This window comes from Misgurnus anguillicaudatus, chromosome 16 (assembly GCF_027580225.2).
Source record: "Misgurnus anguillicaudatus chromosome 16, ASM2758022v2, whole genome shotgun sequence".
NCBI classification, from domain to species: domain Eukaryota; kingdom Metazoa; phylum Chordata; class Actinopteri; order Cypriniformes; family Cobitidae; genus Misgurnus; species Misgurnus anguillicaudatus.
The window spans coordinates 2,851,852-2,859,093 of NC_073352.2; positions in this window are offsets into that span (position 1 = coordinate 2,851,852).

Genomic DNA, 7,242 nt, shown 5'->3' on the forward strand with positions numbered 1-7,242 from the left:
GGATTCATGTAAGTTTCAATTTAAGAAAGATTCCTGGACCTAAAATTAGCAAATAATACAGCAGATGCCAACAGTGTCTTTGTGTTTTGAAAGAAGCAAACAAATCTTCTTTGATCTAATAGTTTTTATGTATTTGTGGGTTTAACTCTGACTGTACAAGCCAACAGTCTGAGCATAGGCAGCAATAAACAGGAGCAGATTTTGTCAGCCCGGCTTCAACTCATCCTCTGTAGTCTAGTGGTTAGAGCACTGATTCTCCTATGTGGGAGACCTGGGTTCAAGTCCCACAGGGTTTAAGTGGAGTTCTCTACTGACAAGTAGTCACTTCTTTATCTCTGATATAGTTTGTGGGCAGCTTATAGCCTGCAAATTCTATTTTGCCTACCCAAATCCAGTAGGTTGTTCATTTTATTACTGTTCCCATGTGTCCTGAAGCAGTCTTCCTAGCTGATGTGGGCTTAAGATTTCTGCTGGACATTTGAGATGAAATTTAAGATAGAGTTCTGGACATAACATTCAGTGCTTTCAAGCAAAATGGATTCATGTAAGTTTCAATTTAAGAAAGATTCCTGGACCTAAAATTTGCAAATAATACAGCAGATGCCAACAGTGTCTTTGTGTTTTGAAAGAAGCAAACAAATCTTCTTTAGATCTAATAGTTTTTATGTATTTGTGGGTTTAACTCTGACTGTACAAGCCAACAGTCTGAGCATAGGCAGCAATAAACAGGAGCAGATTTTGTCAGTCCGGTTTCAACTCATCCTCTGTAGTCTAGTGGTTAGAGCATTGATTCTCCCATATTGGAGACCTGGGTTCAAGTCCCACAGGGTTTAAGTTGAGTTCTCTACTGACAAGTAGTCACTTCTTTATCTCTGATAGAGTTTGTGGGCAGCTTATAGCCTGCAAATTCTATTTTGCCTACCCAAATCCAGTAGGTTGTTCATTTTATTACTGTTCCTATGTCTCCTGAAGCAGTCTTCCTAGCTGATGTGGGCTTAAGATTTCTGCTGGACATTTGAGATGAAATTTAAGATAGAGTTTATTGACATAACATTCAGTGCTTTCAGGCTAAATGTATTCATGTAAGTTTCAATTTTAAAAAGATTCCTGGACATAAAATTAGCAAATATTACAGCCGATGCCAACAGTGTCTTTGTGTTTTGAAAGAAGCAAACAAATCTTCTTTAGATCTGATAGTTTTTATGTATTTGTGGGTTAAACTCTGACTGTACAAGCCAACAGTCTGAGCATAGGCAGCAATAAACAGGAGCAGATTTTGTCAGCCCGGCTTCAACTCATCCTCTGTAGTCTAGTGGTTAGAGCACTGATTTTCCCCTATGGGAGACCTGGGTTCAAGTCCCACAGGGTTTAAGTGGAGTTCTCTACTGACAAGTAGTCACTTCTTTATCTCTGATATAGTTTGTGGGCAGCTTATAGCTTGCAAATTCTATTTTGCCTACCCAAATCCAGTAGGTTGTTCATTTTATTACTGCTCCTATGTGTCCTGAAGCAGTCTTCCTAGCTGATGTGGGCTTAAGATTTCTGCTGGACATTTGAAATGAAATTTAAGATAGAGTTCTGGACATAACATTCAGTGCTTTCAGGCTAAATGTATTCATGTAAGTTTCAATTTAAGAAAGATTCCTGGACATAAAATTAGCAAATAATACAGCAGATGCCAACAGTGTCTTTGTGTTTTGAAAGAAGCAAACAAATCTTCTTTAGATCTGATAGTTTTTATGTATTTGTGGGTTTAACTCTGACTTTACAAGCCAACAGTCTGAGCATAGGCAGCAATAAACAGGAGCAGATTTTGTCAGCCTGGCTTCAACTCATCCTCTGTAGTCTAGTGGTTGGAGCACTGATTCTCCCATATGGGAGACCTGGGTTCATGTCCCACAGGGTTTAAGTGGTGGTCTCTACTGACAAGTAGTCACTTCTTTAGCTCTGATAGAGTATGTGGGCAGCTTATAGCCTTCAAATTCTATTTTGCCTACCCAAATCCAGTAGGTTGTTCATTATATTACTGTTCCTATGTCTCCTGAAGCAGTCTTCATAGCCGATGTGGGCTTAAGGTTTCTGCTGGACATTTGAGTTCAAATTTTATATAGAGTTCTGGACATAACATTCAATGCTTTCAAGCAAAATGGATTCATGTAAGTTTCAATTTGAGAAAGATTCCAGGACATAAAATTAGCAAATGATACAGCAGATGCCAACAGTGGGTTTGGGTTTTGAAAGAAGCAAACAAATCTTCTTTAGATCTGATAGTTTTCATGTATTTGTGGGTTTGACTCTGACTGTACAAGCCAACAGTCTGAGCATAGGCAGCAATTAACAGGACCAGATTTTGGCTCCCCGGCTTCAACACATCCTCTGTATTCTAGGGGTTAGAGCACTGATTCTCCCTTTTGGGAGTCCCAGGTTCAAATCCCACACGTTTAAGTGGATTTCTCTACTGACAAGTAGTCACTTCTTTATCTCTGATAGAGTTTGTGGGCAGCTTATAGGCTGCAAATTCTATTTTGCCTACCCAAATCCAGTAGGTTGTTCATTTTATTACTGTTCCTATGTCTCCTGAAGCAGTCTTCATAGCTGATGTGGGCTTAAGATTTCTGCTGGACATTTGAGATGAAATTTAAGATAGAGTTCTGGACATAACATTCAGTGCTTTCAGGCTAAATGCATTCATGTAAGTTTCAATTTAAGAAAGATTCCTGGACATAAAATTAGCAAATAATACAGCAGATGCCAATTTTGTGTATTTTGCCTACCCAAATCCAGTAGGTTGTTCATTTTATTACTGTTCCTATGTCTCCTGAAGCAGTCTTCATAGCTAATGTGGGCTTAAAGTTTCTGCTGGACATTTGAGTTCAAATTTCATACAGAGTTCTGGACATAACATTCAGTGCTTTCAAGCAAAATGGATTCATGTAAGTTTCAATTTAAGAAAGATTCCTGGACATAAAATTAGCAAATAATGCAGCAGATGCCAACAGTGTCTTTGTGTTTTGAAAGAAGCAAACAAATCTTCTTTAGATCTGATAGTTTTTATGTATTTGTGGGTTTAACTCTGACTGTACAAGCCAACAATCTGAGCATAGGCAGCAATAAACAGGAGCAGATTTTGTAAACCCTGCTTCAGCTCATCCTCTGTAGTCTAGTGGTTAGAGCACTGATTCTCCCATATGGGAGACCTGGGTTCAAGTCCCACAGGGTTTAAGTGGAGTTCTCTACTGACAAGTAGTCACTTCTTTATCTCTGATATAGTTTGTGGGCAGCTTATAGCCTGCAAATTCTATTTTGCCTACCCAAATCCAGTAGGTTGTTCATTTTATTACTGTTCCCATGTGTCCTGAAGCAGTCTTCCTAGCTGATGTGGGCTTAAAGTTTCTGCTGGACATTTGAGTTCAAATTTAATATAGAGTTCTGGACATAACATTCAGTGCTTTCCAGCAAAATGGATTCATGTAAGTTTCAATTTAAGAAAGATTCCTGGACCTAAAATTAGCAAATAATACAGCAGATGCCAACAGTGTCTTTGTGTTTTGAAAGAAGCAAACAAATCTTCTTTAGATCTGATAGTTTTTATGTATTTGTGGGTTTAACTCTGACTGTACAAGCCAACAGTCTGAGCATAGGCAGCAATAAACAGGAGCAGATTTTGTCAGCCCGGCTTCAACTCATCCTCTGTAGTCTAGTGGTTAGAGCACTGATTCTCCTATATGGGAGACCTGGGTTTAAGTCCCACAGGGTTTAAGTGGAGTTCTCTACTGGTAAGTAGTCACTTCTTTATCTCTGATAGAGTTTGTGGGCAGCTTATAGCCTGCAAATTCTATTTTGCCTACCCAAATCCAGTAGGTTGTTCATTTTATTACTGTTCCTATGTCTCCTGAAGCAGTCTTCATAGCTAATGTGGGCTTAAAGTTTCTGCTGGACATTTGAGTTCAAATTTAATATAGAGTTCTGGACATAACATTCAGTGTTCCAGCAAAATGGATTCATGTAAGTTTCAATTTAAGAAAGATTCCTGGACCTAAAATTAGCAAATAATACAGCAGATGCCAACAGTGTCTTTGTGTTTTGAAAGAAGCAAACAAATCTTCTTTAGATCTGATAGTTTTTATGTATTTGTGGGTTTAACTCTGACTGTACAAGCCAACAGTCTGAGCATAGGCAGCAATAAACAGGAGCAGATTTTGTTAGCCCGGTTTCAACTCATCCTCTGTAGTCTAGTGGTTAGAGCACTGATTCTCCCATATGGGAGACCTGGGTTCAAGTCCCACAGGGTTTAAGTGGAGTTCTCTACTGACAAGTAGTCACTTCTTTATCTCTGATAGAGTTTGTGGGCAGCTTATAGCCTGCAAATTCTATATTGCCTACCCAAATCCAGTAGGTTGTTCATTTTATTACTGTTCCCATGTGTCCTGAAGCAGTCTTCCTAGCTGATGTGGGCTTAAGATTTCTGCTGGACATTTGAGATGAAATTTAAGATAGAGTTCTGGACATAACATTCAGTGCTTTCAGGCTAAATGTATTCATGTAAGTTTCAATTTAAGAAAGATTCCTGGACATAAAATTAGCAAATAATACAGCAGATGCCAACAGTGTCTTTGTGTTTTGAAAGAAGCAAACAAATCTTCTTTAGATCTGATAGTTTTTATGTATTTGTGGGTTTATCTCTGACTGTACAAGCCAACAGTCTGAGCATAGGCAGCAATAAACAGGAGCAGATTTTGTCAGTCCGGCTTCAACTCATCCTCTGTAGTCTAGTGGTTAGAGCATTGATTCTCCCATATTGGAGACCTGGGTTCAAGTCCCACAGGGTGTAAGTTGAGTTCTCTACTGACAAGTGGTCACTTCTTTATCTCTGATAGAGTTTGTGGGCAGCTTATAGCCTGCAAATTCTATTTTGCCTACCCAAATCCAGTAGGTTGTTCATTTTATTACTGTTCCTATGTCTCCTGAAGCAGTCTTCCTAGCTGATGTGGGCTTAAGATTTCTGCTGGACATTTGAGATGAAATTTAAGATAGAGTTTATTGACATAACATTCAGTGCTTTCAAGCAAAATTGATTCATGTAAGTTTCAATTTAAGAAAGATTCCTGGACATAAAATTAGCAAATAATACAGCAGATGCCAACAGTGTCTTTGTGTTTTGAAAGAAGCAAACAAATCTTCTTTAGATCTGATAGTTTTTATGTATTTGTGGGTTTAACTCTGACTGTACAAGCCAACAGTCTGAGCATAGGCAGCAATAAACAGGAGCAGATTTTGTCAGCCCGGTTTCAACTCATCCTCTGTAGTCTAGTGGTTAGAGCATTGATTCTCCCATATGGGAGACCTGGGTTCAAGTCCCACAGGGTTTAATTGGAGTTCTCCACTGACAAGTAGTCACTGCTTTAGCTCTGATAGAGTTTGTGGGCAGCTTATAGGCTGCAAATTCTATTTTGCCTACCCAAATCCAGTATGTTGTTCATTTTATTACTGTTCCTATGTCTCCTGAAGCACTCTTCATAGCTAATGTGGGCTTAAGGTTTCTGCTGGACATTTGAGTACAAATTTTATATAGAGTTCTGGACATAACATTAAGTGATTTCAAGCAAAATTGATTAATGTAAGTTTCAATTTGAGAAAGATTCCTGGACATAAAATTAGCAAATGATACAGCAGATGCCAACAGTGTCTTTGGGTATTGAAAGAAGTAAACAAATCTTCTTTAGATCTGATAGTTTTCATGTATTTGTGGGTTTGACTCTGACTGTACAAGCCAACAGTCTGAGCATAGGCAGCAATAAACAGGACCAGATTTTGGCTCCCCGGCTTCAACACATCCTCTGTATTCTAAGGTTTGGGGCACTGATTCTCCCATTTGGGAGTCCCAGGTTCAAATCCCCCAGGTTTAAGTGGATTTCGCTACTGACAAGTAGTCACTTCTTTATCTCTGATAGAGTTTGTGGGCAGCTTATAGGCTGCAAATTCTATTTTGCCTACCCAAGTCCAGTAGGTTGTTCATTTAATTACTGTTCCTATGTCTCCTGAAGCAGTCTTCATAGCTGATGTGGGCTTAAGGTTTCTGCTGGACATTTGAGTTCAAATTTTATATAGAGTTCTGGACATAACATTCAATGCTTTCAAGCAAAATGGATTCATGTAAGTTTCAATTTGAGAAAGATTCCTGGACATAAAATTAGCAAATGATACAGCAGATGCCAACAGTGGGTTTGGGTTTTGAAAGAAGCAAACAAATCTTCTTTAGATCTGATAGTTTTCATGTATTTGTGGGTTTGACTCTGACTGTACAAGCCAACAGTCTGAGCATAGGCAGCAATAAACAGGACCAGATTTTGGCTCCCTGGCTTCAACACATCCTCTGTATTCTAGGGGTTAGAGCACTGATTCTCCCATTTGGGAGTCCCAGGTTCAAATCCCACAGTTTTAATTGGATTTCTCTACTGACAAGTAGTCACTTCTTTATCTCTGATAGAGTTTGTGGGCAGCTTATAGGCTGCAAATTCTATTTTGCCTACCCAAATCCAGTAGGTTGTTCATTTTATTACTGTTCCTATGTCTCCTGAAGCAGTCTTCATAGCTGATGTGGGCTTAAGATTTCTGCTGGACATTTGAGATGAAATTTAAGATAGAGTTCTGGACATAACATTCAGTGCTTTCAGGCTAAATGTATTCATGTAAGTTTCAATTTAAGAAAGATTCCTGGACATAAAATTAGCAAATAATACAGCAGATGCCAACAGTGTCTTTGTGTTTTGAAAGAAGCAAACAAATCTTCTTTAGATCTGATAGTTTTTATGTATTTGTGGGTTTAACTCTGACTGTACAAGCCAACAGTCTGAGCATAGGCAGCAATAAACAGGAGCAGATTTTGTCAGCCCGGTTTCAACTCATGCTCTGTAGTCTAGTGGTTAGAGCATTGATTCTCCCATATGGGAGACCTGGGTTCAAGTCCCACAGGGTTTAAGTGGAGTTCTCTACTGACAAGTAGTCACTTCTTTATCTCTGATAGAGTTTGTGGGCAGCTTATAGCCTGCAAATTCTATTTTGCCTACCCAAATCCAGTAGGTTGTTCATTTTATTACTGTTCCTATGTCTCCTGAAGCAGTCTTCATAGCTAATGTGGGCTTAAAGTTTCTGCTGGACATTTGAGTTCAAATTTAATATAGAGTTCTGGACATAACATTCAGTGCTTTCAAGCAAAATGGATTCATGTAAGTTTCAATTTAA